This window comes from Psammomys obesus, unplaced genomic scaffold (genome assembly GCF_907164565.1).
Source record: "Psammomys obesus unplaced genomic scaffold, mPsaObe1.curated_primary_1811, whole genome shotgun sequence".
NCBI classification, from domain to species: Eukaryota; Metazoa; Chordata; class Mammalia; order Rodentia; family Muridae; genus Psammomys; species Psammomys obesus.
In genome coordinates, this window is record NW_026596147.1 from 4,282,341 (window position 1) to 4,296,325 (window position 13,985).

General features: G+C 40.8%; 1 pseudogene; it reads right to left on the reverse strand.

Annotated features, from left to right (window-relative positions):
• Positions 1 to 5,952: 5,952 nt before the first annotated feature.
• The window catches only part of LOC129666451 (disintegrin and metalloproteinase domain-containing protein 26A-like), a 53,817-nt pseudogene continuing 45,784 nt past the window's right edge, over positions 5,953 to 13,985 (reverse strand).

Consider the following 13,985-nt stretch of genomic DNA (forward strand, 5'->3'; position numbering starts at 1 on the left):
AAGGGGAACACGGACTATTTCTAACAGGATCTCAGGGCAGGCTGTTTGACCCCCCCCCCCCCCAGGGGAGGAGCAGTCTGTTAGGCCACAGAGGAGGACTTTGCAGCCAGCCCTGAAGATACCTGATAAAACAGGGTCAGATGAAAGGGGAGGAGGTCCTCCCCTATCAGTGGACTTGGAAAGGGGCAGGGAGGAGACCAGGGAGGGAGTGTGGGGTTGGGGAGGGAATGAGGGAGGGGGATACAGCTGGGACACAGAGTTAACAAAATGTAACTAAAAAGAAAAATAAAATTAAATTAAAAAAAAAAAAAGAATCGAGGCCCCAGCCTCTAAACTCCTGACCAATTTCTATCTCATATTTACCGCAAAAACATACGTCTGTGAAACAGATAGCTAACATGTTTGGAAGTCATGGAGAATGGGATCCTTGTTCCCCCTTGGATAATTTTAAGAAAGGAAAGCCTTTACAGCTTCGTTAACGCACACAATTTTATTTTGAAAGATAGTCAGTGGGCAGTAGTTTGCTGATTCCGGACTTTATTTCTAACGTGCCATCAACTATAATTTTCTTGTATTAAAAATATGCGTACTTTTAAGGTATTGGATATTTTCCTAGATTTATAACTCTGAAAAAGACCCAACAGGTGATTCGTTCTTTTATTTGGGTCAGAAAGACTTGGACTTAGGTAATTAATAATGGAGCCTCTCCAGCTCCCTGATCCCAGCTGAAGGATGACTCTTTCACATTCTGTTTTTGGTACAGTCACTATGTAAGAGATGATGTGTATCTGAGGCTGGTTGCTGGTGTTAAGCTTTAGAAATTTTAATGGTTCCAGACAGAATGTCTTACCATTTTAAAAACTGACTTTACACATGATAGAAGATGGAATAGTGATTTATTTCTTTTTCATTCTTATAGCTTCAAACTCTAGGAAATGATTATTCCTCCTAATAGATCTAAGCATTGTAAAATTTTTCTTCCATATGAAGACATTTTTCATAAATGATTTTTTTCAGATATAGTATATAGATTTAATTGATTAAGAATCATAGTTCCTCCTTTGAACCTTCAAACATTTTTACTGTTTTAAATTTTTGGTTATTTTTTTAGCTTTAAAAAACAAAACAAAATAAAACATGAATGTGCCCAGGACAGTGTAGCAATCAGCAATTTCATGTTATAAAATGTATAGGAAAAAGTCTTATGCCTGATTATTTTTGGAAATTAAAACAATCACTGCTATAGCTAACTTTAATTCAAAACATCCAGAAAAAAAGAGAAAGAGAGAGAGAGATGCTGCTATACAATATGGGAGAGCAAATGAACTTAGCACAAAAATTGAGTTCTCCATATTCTGTCTCAGTATACGTGTAGCAAATTATTTTTAGAAGTGGTTTAATTTTTTTGGCACTTACTGTTTTTTTTATTGTAATATTAATCGCACAGGAGCACACCACACAGTGTACGTTACAACTCAAAAGACGAATATGCCCTCAGATTACAATCTACATTTTCTTCAGTCCTACAATTTGTAAGAGGCATGAAGACTGTGATAAAAAATAAAAGGTTTTATTCAAATCACTTTGTTTACGTCTTCAAAATCTTCCATCAAACATCCACTTTACTGATGTCCCACTCAAAACTCATTGACTTTCTAATGACTAATCTTACCAAACTTGTTTAAGTTAACAACACATCCTTCTTAGGCTGGAGATATGTGCATTTTACGCTGCTACCGTGCAGAGAATGACTGTTCTCTAAGCATGTTAGCTTGGCTCAAACTCACATCACCTTTTTCATCACTGTCTTCATCATCTTCATCATCCAACCTCTGTGCTTCCATCAAGCTTACAAAAATCTAAACTCAGAACAAAACTACAGTTGGCATTTGTTTTCCATTTTCTTCAAACGCTCTTGTTTTTGTTGTTGGTTTGTTTTATTAACAGGGTTTCTCTGTGTAGCCTTGGTTGTCCTGTAATTCACCCTGTAGACCCGGCTGGACCAGGTTGGCGGTGAACTCAGAGATCCACCTGTTTCTTTTTCAAGTTCTGGAATTAAAGGCATGCAACACCATGCCTGGCTTTTCTTCAAAAATTTAAGGCATTCAGATTTGCATAATGGCTCAGCTAGTTCCCTAACTGTTGACATTTTGCTGTATTTTCTTTTCCTCTTCCTATATTAACTATACACGCACTGTATAAGTTTTTTTTTTTTCTCCTCATACTTTAGGAATTAATGGTAGGCATCATAGGATTTCATCTTTAGCGATTTAATATGAATTTCCCAATAATGACTATTTTCACATATATTCAGCCTACGTCATATTTAGGGAATTGGACATTTATATTTGACACTTGTACGCATGCATGAGCACGTGCCCACACACATACACACACACTTCTTTCAAGGTCACACATTACCATTTTGTTTCTATGCTTTTTGTCTTAGTTTACTTTTCTATTTTTGTGATAGATGCCATGATGTAATGCAATTTAGGACAGAGAGTGTTTATTTCATTCGACACTTCCAAGAGGTGGTTCATTTCTAAGGAAAATCAGGTCAGGAATGCAAGGCAGGAAGATGAACAGGGATCCCAGAGATACTCTGCTTATGGCTTATTCTAGGCTTCTGCACAGATAGCTTTGTTCTATAACATCCCGCTGAGGGTGGTACTACTTACAATGAGCTATGTCTTCCTCCTCCAAACAGCAATCAAGAAAATGACTCACAAGCATACCCAGAGACCAGAGTCTCTGAGTATGCTCTCCAAGTACTGGGTTAAGGCTCCCTCTTCCAAGTATGTTAAGTCGCCAGCCAGGAATAGCCATCACTGTCTTCTTTAAAAAGAATTCAGATTTTCTACCTTGTGTGACATTGGCATTTTAAAAAGTACTGGAAATCATGTTACTGAATGTGAATTTCTCTCAGTTTAGGTTTTTCTTGCCTCTCCATCAGTAAATTAAGAGTATTTCCCTTGCCTGGAGTGGTGGCACACAGCTATAATCCCAGTGCTTGGGGAGGAAGAGGCTTGCAGATCCCTCTGTGAGTTCAAGGCCAGCATCGTCTACAAAGCCAGTCCAGGACAGCCAATGCTACACAGAGAATCCCTTTCTCAATAAACCAAAAGGAAAAAAAAAAGTTATCTCTCTCCTTTGTTCTCTCTTTCCTTCCTTTTATTTCTTCTCAGTCCTGGTGTTTTTTCTTTCTTAAACATGCTTTCTCTCTCCAACACCCATGTCTCCTACCCCATTTGTGTGTGTGTGTGTGTGTGTGTGTGTGTGTGTGTTTTATATCCATTTCATCACATTCATGAGTTTGGGCCTGTATTACTCAATTACTCAGGAATCTCTAGTAGAATAAATATACATCAAAAAGTGATTTACTGGTTTGGCTTACATAAAATTGCCTGAGTATTCCAACAATGACTGACTCACACTGGGTTGCCTGACAGTCTAGTAGTTGCTCAGTTCAGTAGGCTGGTGGTTGCAGCAGTCCCAAGCTGACACTGAAGGCCTGAAGGATTCCTGCGGAGCCACTGCTTTTCAGTCCTTTATTGAAGTTGGGTCCTAATATAGGTTAAAGAGTACAGCATCTGTAAGAAGGTGGACAGACTTGTCTATGAGAGCAAATACAAAGCTTCATTCTTTCAACTTATAGCTGGGCTGCCGCTAGAAAGGGCTGTCCCCATTAAGGGTATGTCTTTCCACTTCCAATCACTTGACAGAGGGAGTCAGCCAAGAAAAAAAGAGAAGGCAGAACAAGGGACAAAAAGCATCAAGGTTGTTTGATAACACTCCAGGGTATCACATTATTTTATATCTGCCTAAAATCATATACAACACACACACACACAAACACACATCACACAAACACACATGCACACAAACACACACACATATGTTTATGTATGTTTCATTGGAAGTTAAGCCACTTGGGTTCACAATGTTCCCCCAAAGAAACATAGGCTAAGAACAACCATGGGACCAGCCGTGAGTAGTTGGTCACGGCAGCTGAACTGGATTCCAGAACAGTTTAGATTATTGATTTAACCCTTGCTCACTTATCTGAGGGCTGAGAGTAGGACCCTGTTGCTACATCACACACTGAGGACCCAGGACTTGGGTGATTTGAGTTGAATCTGACCTGGAAGCACCTTCCCTGTGGTCTAGCTAGCTTCCACGGTTTGAGAAAATATTATGTAAACTGCCAACGAAGGGAAACAATTAAACAGTCCTACCCAACCGCAGTTGGTTGTGAGTCAACATGAGAGTCTGAATCCTCAGACCCAAAATAGGCTCTGGAAAAGAAGCCCGTGCTCCCGAATACTGAACCACATCTCCATGTCCTTAAATCTATTATTTTTGCATTAATTTGTTGACAGTTTATTGTAAAGAAGAAATACCCCTCATTTATTTATTTGTTAGTTTGGTACATGCGCATGGACTCAGGAATCCTATGTGTTGTGATATGAAGCTGTCACAGCAGATTTTGGTATTGAAATCATGCTAGATTTCATCAGTAGCAAATGAACATATATGTACTTCAATATTTCTTTTTTAAGTCTTAAAGACTTTGTTGAAGCATAGCTCAACTACATAAAATTGTAAAAATCCTCATTATACAGGTTTTTTTTAAAATCACACAAATTAAACACACCCCAGTAAGCTAGCCCATAGTTAACAGTGAGAACAAGGCTTGCACTTAAGAAGTTACTTGATCTGTTTTCAACTACTCATCCCTATGAATAATCCCGGTGCTGGCTCCACCATCAAGAACTGGCTTGACCTATTTTGAAATGTAAATGGGCGGAATTATGCAATTCAGTCTTTGTTCCTGACTTACTTTGCTTACTATGTTTTGAGTCTGATCATTGCCAATGTGTGTTATCTTACTTCTCATTCAGGTACTTAACGTTCACTGTGGGATGATTGTCATTCAATCAGGAATGATAGTTATGTTAAAAATATGAAAATGTTTACATTCAGATCTAGTGTTTAAAACACACACACACTTTTAGGTTACTACTTTGAACTGAGAGACTCTCAACTGAAGTATGATGTTGTTAGCATATAAGAAAGGAGGCAACTACAACTCTCCAATGCTTCCGCATCATAGAGGCAAGAGTTGAAAAGGAGGTATTTCAGTTTACTTACCAGCATAAATAAAAGCCAAGATTCTTTAGCTTGTGTCCTGAGCCACAGGGTTGAAAACATCCTGAAATGAGGGTCATGGGTGATATTGAGAAGCACTTGAAGAGGAACCTTCAAAATATCTCATTTGTCCAGCCCTTTCATTAAATGTCTGTTTGCACTGTGCCAATGCTGTAGTTATTCTAACCAAATACTGCCTAAAATGATGAAACAGGATACCAGCTAGCAAAAGGAGAATCTTTGACTGTGGACTATTCTGTAAGCACAGACTGACAGAACAATGAAGCAGATTAATATCCCACTCTCAAGTACGGGGTACTTAACATAGTGCGACCAATGGGTGTCATCATGAGTGAAGATAGGAAAATACGTCTGCCATACTTATGAAGGGGCATTGACACCTCATGAACCTTCCTTCTCACAAAGCTGTAAAACTTAATTTGATTTCAAATTACCAGACTTCCCCCCCCCCCTTTTTTCTTAGTAGATTGAGACAGAAGTTGACCCAATGTGAAAGTAGGTGTCTAATAACTATTCCTTGCTCTTCTGACACTGAAAGAAGTTTTCTGACTTGACAGCACAGCTACCTAGTACAAGAGGGAGAAACACTGGTGAATGCTCTTTGACAGCTGTGAAATAAGTAGAACACATACAGGTTTTTGTCTACATTGGTTTTCCTCACAGTTCTGAAGAAACACACAAGGTCTTTCAGCCATGGAAGGAACTGGGAAAACTGGAATATTTTGCAATACTCTATTACTTCTCTGATGTGGACCACTTCAGTGTTATGTGCTTTCTGACTTATTTCATCTTCAAAGTCACTCTGATGATGATGACAATGACCACACTGTTGTGATTCCTATCTTCACAGATGAAATATGCAAAGACGGGGCCTTGTCCAAGATCACAGAACAGGTACTGGAACAGCCAATGGGAAGTGAGGATTTGAAGCTCAGTTTCTGACCACCTGAATGCGGGTCAGTAAAACCTCATGATACCATTCATGGTTTTGTAAACATGCTCAACACATAACTGGCATTATTCCATACTCCCAGTGATAGTAGCTTTATGCAAACACATCTCTTAAGCTATTTAAAACCCATTGTAGAAAATTTCTACTATTTGAGAAAGTGGCTTTTTGCTCCGTTCCACTCCCATAAAATGCATTCTCAGCTGTGTTTCTAAGGTTCAGAGAATTAGCTGGAGTCGTGGAAGATTCCTGTAGTCCCAGTACTCTAGAGATTGAAGCAGAACAGTTGGAAATTCGAGAGCAGCTGAGGTTAGATAGTGAGATCCCAGCTATCCTGGACTACAGGATGAAGTCTTTTTTTTTTTTTTTTAAATCTTTTATTTATTTTTTATTAATTACACTTTATTCATTTTGTATCCTCCCATAAGCCCCTCCCTCCTCCCCTGCCAATCCCACCCTCCCTCCCCTTTCTGCATGCATGCCACTCCCCAAGTCCACTGATAGGGGAGGTCCTCCTCTCCTTCTTTCTGATCTTAGTCTATCAGTTCTCATCAAAAGTGGCTGCATTGTCCTCTACTGTGGCCTGGTAAGGCTGCTCCCCCCCCAGGGGGAAGTGATCAAAGAGCAGGCCAATCAGATTATGTCAGAGGCAGTCCCTCTTCCCATTACTATGTAACCCACTTGGACATTGAACTGCCATGGGCTACACCTGTGCAGGGGTTCCAGGTCATCTCCACAAATAGTCCTTGGTTGGAGTATGAGTCTCTGGGAAGTTCCCTGTGTTCAAATTATCTTGTTCTGTTGCTCTGCTTGTGGAGTTCCCGTTCCCTCTAGCTCTTACTATTTCCCACTTCTTACATAAAATTCCATTCACTCTGCCCATCAGTTGGCCATCAGGCTCAGCATCTGCTTTGACAGTCTATACTGCAGAAGCTTTCAGAGGCCCTCTGTGGCAGGTTTCAAGGTTGTTTCCTGTTTTCTTCTGGCTTTCAGAGGCCCTCTGTAGCGGGTTCCGAGGTTGTTTCCTATTTTCGTTTTCTTCTGATGTACATCCTCTTTGCCTTTCAGGATGGGGATTGAACATTTTAGTTAGGGTCCTCTCTTTTGCTTAGTTTGTTTAGATGTACAGCTTTTAGTGGGTTTATTCTATATTGTATGTTTATATGAGTGAGTATATACCGTGAGTGTCTTTTTGCTTCTGGGTCAACTCACTCAGGATGATCCTTTCCAGGTCCCACCATTTACCTGCAAATTTCATGATTTCCTTATTTTTCATTGCTGAGTAATACTCCATTGTATAGATGTACCACAGTTTCTGCATCCATTCTTCAGTTGAGGGGCATCTGGGTTGTTTCCAGCTTCTGGCTATTACAAATAAAGCTGCTACAAACATGGTTGAACAAATGTCCTTGTTGTGTACTTGCGCCTCTTTTGGGTATATGCCTAGGAGTGGTATGGCTGGATCTTGAGGAAGCGCTATTCCTAGTTGTCTGAGAAAGCGCCAGATTGATTTCCAGAGTGGTTGTACCAGTTTACATTCCCACCAGCAGTGGAGAAGCGTTCCCCTTTCTCCACAACCTCTCCAGCATGTGTTGTCCCTTGAGATTTTCATCTTGGCCATTCTGATGGGTGTAAGGTGAAATCTCAGGGTTGTTTTGATTTGCATTTCCCTAATGGCTAATGAGGTTGAGCATTTCTTTAAGTGCTTCTCTGCCATTCGATATTCCTCTGCAGAGAATTCTCTCTTTAGCTCTGTTCCCCATTTTTTAAGTGGATTACTTGGTTTGTTGCTTTTCAGCTTGTTTAGTTCTTTATATATATTGGATATGAGTCCTCTGTCAGATAGAGGGTTGGTGATGATTCTTTCCCAATCTGTAGGCAGTCGCTTTGTTTTGATGACGGTGTCCTTTGCTTTACAGAAGCTTTTCAATTTCATGAGGTCCCATTTATTGATTATTGCTCTTAGAGCCTGTGCTGTTGGTGTTCTGTTCAGGAAGTTTTCTCCTGTACCAATGAGTTCTAGGGTATTCCCCACTTTTTTTTTCTAGCCGATTTAATGTGTCTGGTTTTATGTTGAGGTCTTTGATCCACTTGGACTTCAGTTTTGTGCAGGGTGATAAGTATGGATCTATTTTCATTTTTCTACATGTAGACATCCAGTTGGACCAGCACCATTTGTTGAAGATGCTATCTTTTTTCCATTGTATGGTTTTGGCATCTTTGTCAAAAATCAGGTGTCCGTAAGTGTGTGGGTTTATTTCTGGGTCTTCTGTTCGATTCCATTGATCCACCATTCTGTTTCTATGCCAGTACCATGCAGTTTTTATAACTGTTGCTCTATAGTACAGCTTGAGATCAGGGATGGAGATACCTCCAGAGATCTTTTATTGTAGAGGATTGTTTTAGCAATTCTCGGTTTCTTGTTATTCCATACGAAGTTGAGAATTTTTCTTTCCAGGTCTGTAAAGAATTGTGTTGGCAATTTGATGGGAATTGCATTAAATCTGTAGATTGCTTTTGGTAAGATGGCCATTTTTACTATGTTAATCCTGCCAAGCCATGAGCATGGGAGATCTTTCCATCTTCTCATATCTTCCTCTAATTCTTTCTTCAGAGACTTGAAATTTTTTTCATACAAGTCTTTGACTTCCTTGGTTAGGGTTACGCCAAGGTACTTTATGTCATTTGTGGCTATTGTGAATGGTGTTGTTTCTCTAATTTCTTTCTCAGCCCTTTTGTCTTTTGTATACAGGAGTGCTACTGATTTTTTTGAGTTAATTTTATATCCGGCCACTTTGCTGAAGGTGTTTATCAGCTGTAGGAGTTCCCTGGTAGAGTTTTTGGGGTCACTCATATATACTATCATATCATCTGCAAATAGTGATAATTTGACTTCTTCCTTTCCCATCTGTATCCCCTTGATCTCCTTCGACTGTCTTATTGCTCTAGCAAGGACTTCCAGCACTATGTTGAAGAGATATGGAGACAGTGGGCAGCCTTGTCTTGTCCCTGATTTCAGTGGGATTGCTTTAAGTTTCTCTCCGTTCAGTTTGATGTTGGCTATAGGCTTGCTATATATCGCCTTTACTATGTTTAGATATGTGCCTTGTATCCCTGATCTCTCCAGTACTTTAAACATGAATGGATGTTGGATTTTGTCAAATGCTTTTTCAGCATCTAGGGAGATTATCATGTGGTTTTTTTCTTTCAGTTTGTTAATATGGTGGATCACATTGATGGATTTCCGTATATTGAACCACCCCTGCATACCTGGGATGAAGCCTACTTGGTCATAGTGGATAATATCTTTGATGTGTTCTTGGATCCGGTTTGCAAGTATTTTGTTAAGTATTTTTGCATCAATGTTCATAAGGGAGATTGGCCTGAAATTCTCTTTCTTTGTTGAGTCTTTGTGAGGTTTAGGTACCAAGGTGATTGTGGCTTCATAGAATGAGTTTGGTAATGTTCCTTCTGTTTCTATTTTGTGGAATAGTTTGAAGAGAATTGGAGTTAGCTCTTCTTTGAAGGTCTGGTAGAATTCTGCACTGAAGCCATCTGGTCCTGGGCTTTTTTTGGATGGGAGACTTTTGATGACTGCTTCTATTTCTTTGGGGGATATAGGACTATTTAGTTGATTTACCTGGTCCTGATTCAGCTTTGGTGAGTCAAATCGATCAAGAAAATTGTCCATTTCATTTAGATTTTCAAATTTTGTGGCATATAGACTTTTGAAGTAAGTCCTAATGATTGTTTGGATTTCCTCAGTGTCTGTAGTTATGTCCCCCTTTTCATTTCTGATTTTGTTGATTTGGGTGGTGTCTCTCTGCCTTTTAGTTAGCTTGGCTAAGGGTTTGTCTATCTTGTTGATTTTCTCAAAGAACCAGCTCTTGGTTTCATTGATTCTTTGAATTGTTTTATTTGTTTCTAATTGATTGATTTCAGCCCTGAGTTTGATTATTTCCAGCCGTCTACTCCTTTTTGGTGTGTCTGCTTCTTCTTTTTCTAGGGTTTTTAAGTGGGCCATTAAGTTGCTTGAATGAGCTGTCTCGAATTTCTTCTTGAAGGCACTTAGTGCTATGAACTTTCCTCTTAGCACTGCTTTCATTGTGTCCCACAAGTTAGGGTATGTTGTGTCTTCATTTTCATTGAGTTCTAGAAAGGCTTTAATTTCTTTCTTTCTTTCTTCCCTGACCCAGCTGTCATTTAGTAACAAGTTGTTCAGTTTCCATGAGTGTGTAGGCTTTTTGCTATTTCTGTTGTTGTTGAAGTCCAGCTTTATTCCATGGTGATCAGAGAGGATACAAGGGATTATTTCAGTCTTCTTGTATCTGTTGAGGCTTGCTTTGTGACCAACTATATGGTCTATTTTGGAGAAGGTTCCATGAGGTGCTGAGAAGAAGGTAAATTCTTTTGTGTTTGGGTGTAAAGTTCTGTAGATGTCTGTGAGGTCCATTTGATTCATGACCTCTGTCAGAGATATTGTTTCTTTGTTTAATTTCTGTTTTGTTGACCTGTCCTTTGTCGAGAGTGGGGTGTTGAAGTCTCCCACTATTAATGTGTGGGGATCTATATGTGGTTTAAATTTTATCAATGTTTCTTTTACAAATGTGGGTGCTCTTGTATTTGGGGCATAGATGTTCAGGATTGTGATGTCTTCCTGGTGGAATTTTCCCTTGATGAGTATGAAGTGTCCTTCCTCATCTCTTTTTATTATTTTTGGTTGAAAGTCTATTTTATCGGATATTAGAATGGCTACTCCTGCTTGTTTCTTGGGTCCATTTGCTTGGAAAGTCATCTTCCAACCTTTTACTCTCAGGTAATGTCTATCTTTGTGTCTTAGGTGTGTTTCTTGTATGCAACAGATTGCTGGGTTTTGTTTACGTATCCATTCTGTTAATCTGTGTCTTTTTACTGGAGAGTTGAGTCCATTGATGTTGAGAGAGATTAATGACCAGTGGCTGTTAGATCCTTTGATTTTGATGTTGGCTGTGTTCATAAGTTTGTGTGCTTGGTTGCTTTTTGTTTTGCTGTAGTAAGGTTAATTATTTCCTGTGTTTTCTTGACAGAAGCTAATTTTCTTGGGTTGTATTTTCCCTTCCAGTGTCTTCTGTAATGCTGGATTTGTGTGTAGGTATTGTTGAAATTTGTTTTTGTCATTGAATATCTTGTTTTCTCCGTCTATGAGGACTGAGAGTTTTGCAGGGTATAGTAGCCTGGGTTGACATCTGTGTTCTCTTAGGGTCTGCATGATATCTGTCCAGGCCCTTCTGGCTTTCATAGTTTCTGTTGAAAAGTCAGGTGTGATTCTAATGGGTTTGCCATTATATGTTACTTGGCCTTTTTCCCTTGCAGCTTTTAGTATTTTTTCTTTGTTCTGTATACTTCCTGTTTTGATTATTATGTGGCGGGAGGATTTTCTTTTCTGGTCAAATTTGTTGGGTGTTCTGTAGGCCTCATGTATCCTTATTAGCTTCTCCTTTAACTTGGGGAAATTTTCTTCAATGATTTTGTTGAAAATATTTTCTGGGCCTTGGAGAAGGGAGTCTTCTTTTTCCTCTATTCCTATTATTCTCAAATTTTGTCTTTTCATATTGTCTTGGATTTCTTGGACGGTCTGTGTCAGGACTTTTTTGGATTTCACATTTTCTTTGACAGATACATCGATTTCTTCCATTGTATCTTCTACACCTGAGATTCTTTCTTCCATTTCTTGTATTCTGTTGGTTATGCTTACCTCTGTAGTTCCTGTTTTCTTCCCTAAATTCTTCCTCTCCATTATTTCCTCCATTTGTGTTTTCTTTAAATTTTCTAGTTCTATCTTCAGTTCTTGAGTTGTTTTGTTTACTTCCTTCACCTGTCTGCTTGTATTTTCCTCTTTTTCTTTTAGTTCCTTCAACTCTGTCTCTTTGATTTCTTTCAGTGATTTAATTATTTCTTCTCTGAAGGCCACAAGCTGTTTGGCTGCATCTTCCCGTATTTCTTCACGGATGGCCCTAATTTGCTTGTCTTTATCTTCCTCCATTTCTTTACGGATAGCCATGATCTGTTTGGTTTTATCTTCCTCTAATTCTTTACGTATTTTATTTGTCTCCTCTATTATCCTCTTCATCAACATAGATGTAAGGTCCTCTTCTTGATTTTCTATTATGCTGCATTGTTCAGGGCTGTTCGCCCCTGGATGGCTGGGTTCTGGAGATGCCATATTGCTCTGTCTTTTGTTGGTTGAGCCTTTACGCTGACCTCTACCCATTGGGCTGATTTAGGTTTTGGCTGTTAGTTTCTGTGCTTCCTGGAGTCCTGAGGTAGGGAGTATCCCCTTGGCCGGAAGATGATTTTTCCTGAAGGAGTCCTTCTCTGATTTTTGGTTATGGTCACTGTATGGCCAGTGTTTCTCCGGAGATGCCACTGCTCACCTCAGGTTTATAGCCCTGAGTAGTAGCTGTGGTCTATGTTAGGCAGGGGGGGATCTCCTCTTACCCATAAAATTTCTCAAGACAGCTGCCCCACTGCTGGGTTTCTTGTTATAAATTTAGTGTGCTGCTGCTCACTAAATTTCCATGTACAGTCCTCTTGAAGAAACTGCTGATTCCCTAGCTATGGGGTTTTCTCCCAACAGGGAAACTCAGTCTGTTATCCTGGGGCACACAGTTCTGTCTGAGAAAGTGGGAGGTGCACTCAGCAAGTCTCTGGGCCAAAGGCTGATTGCTCTGCTCTGGACCTGGAGAATGTGCACCTAGGTTGATTTGGCACCTGGGGGCACTGTTCTGGTCTGGAGGCTGGGTGCCTCACTCTGGACCAGAAGCTGTGTGTCTCTGTCTGGGATGGCGGCTACAGGCACTGCTCTGGTCCAGACGCTGTGGGTGCAGCCCCCCTGAAGGATCAGGGATTCCTACAGTTTTGGCAGTCCAGCCAGGGACAACTGGCCGATCCCTGGCACAGTATCTGAGGGCTGCTGTAATGGCTCTTCGACTCCTGCAGATCCGAGGATGCAGCTGTGTGTCCCAGTGCCCCAGGGGAACGCAACAATGGCGGCAGAGCACAGCGCTTCTGCCTGCACTAGAGTCTGCGTGAGTCCAGGAAGTGTTTTGGTGCTGGGTGTCCTAAGCGTTAGAGCTGCTGACCCCCTCCGCTGGGGGTTTCCTCCTGCCAGAGACACGCAGTCTGGTGCCCTGTTGCCCTGGTGCCCACAGTTCTATCTGAGGCGGCGAATCACGCGCGCAGGCAGGGCTCTGTGCAGGCAGGCGCCTTTGTCCCTCCCGGCTCTGGGTCCGGGCTGGCTCCTGGGGCACCCGCGGAACCCGAGTCTTTTCCAGGGGATGTCTGGGTAACCTGGGGTCGGTCCCAATTGTTTCCTGCTCCGTGGGGTTATCTCTCGACTGGGAGATCCAGTCTATGGTGTTGTGGGCCCACAGTTCAGTCTGGGACCGTGACCAGATCGCGCTGGCGGGTAGCTCTGGGCTGGTGACCAAGCGCCTGGCGGAACGGGGATCTCTTCCGCGGTTTTGCCGGGTGAGTTAAAGCTGATCGAATCCCCCACCGTGGGGTATCCTCTCACCTGAGAAACACAACCACTTGTGTTTTATGGCCGCGAGTTCTGATTGCTGGTCACTTTGCCAATCCTGCTGTGCTGCTCCTCAGAATGAGAGTCCTCCCGGCGCTGCCATCTTGCCCCGCCCCCCCAGGATGAAGTCTTATTTAGAAAAAAAAGAGGAATCACTCTCATTTGGGATGCTGAGGAACTTCATATATAAAACAAATTATATATATATACATATATATGTATATATACAAATATATATACATATGTATATATGTATATACATATATATTTGTATATATGTATATATACAAATATATATACAAA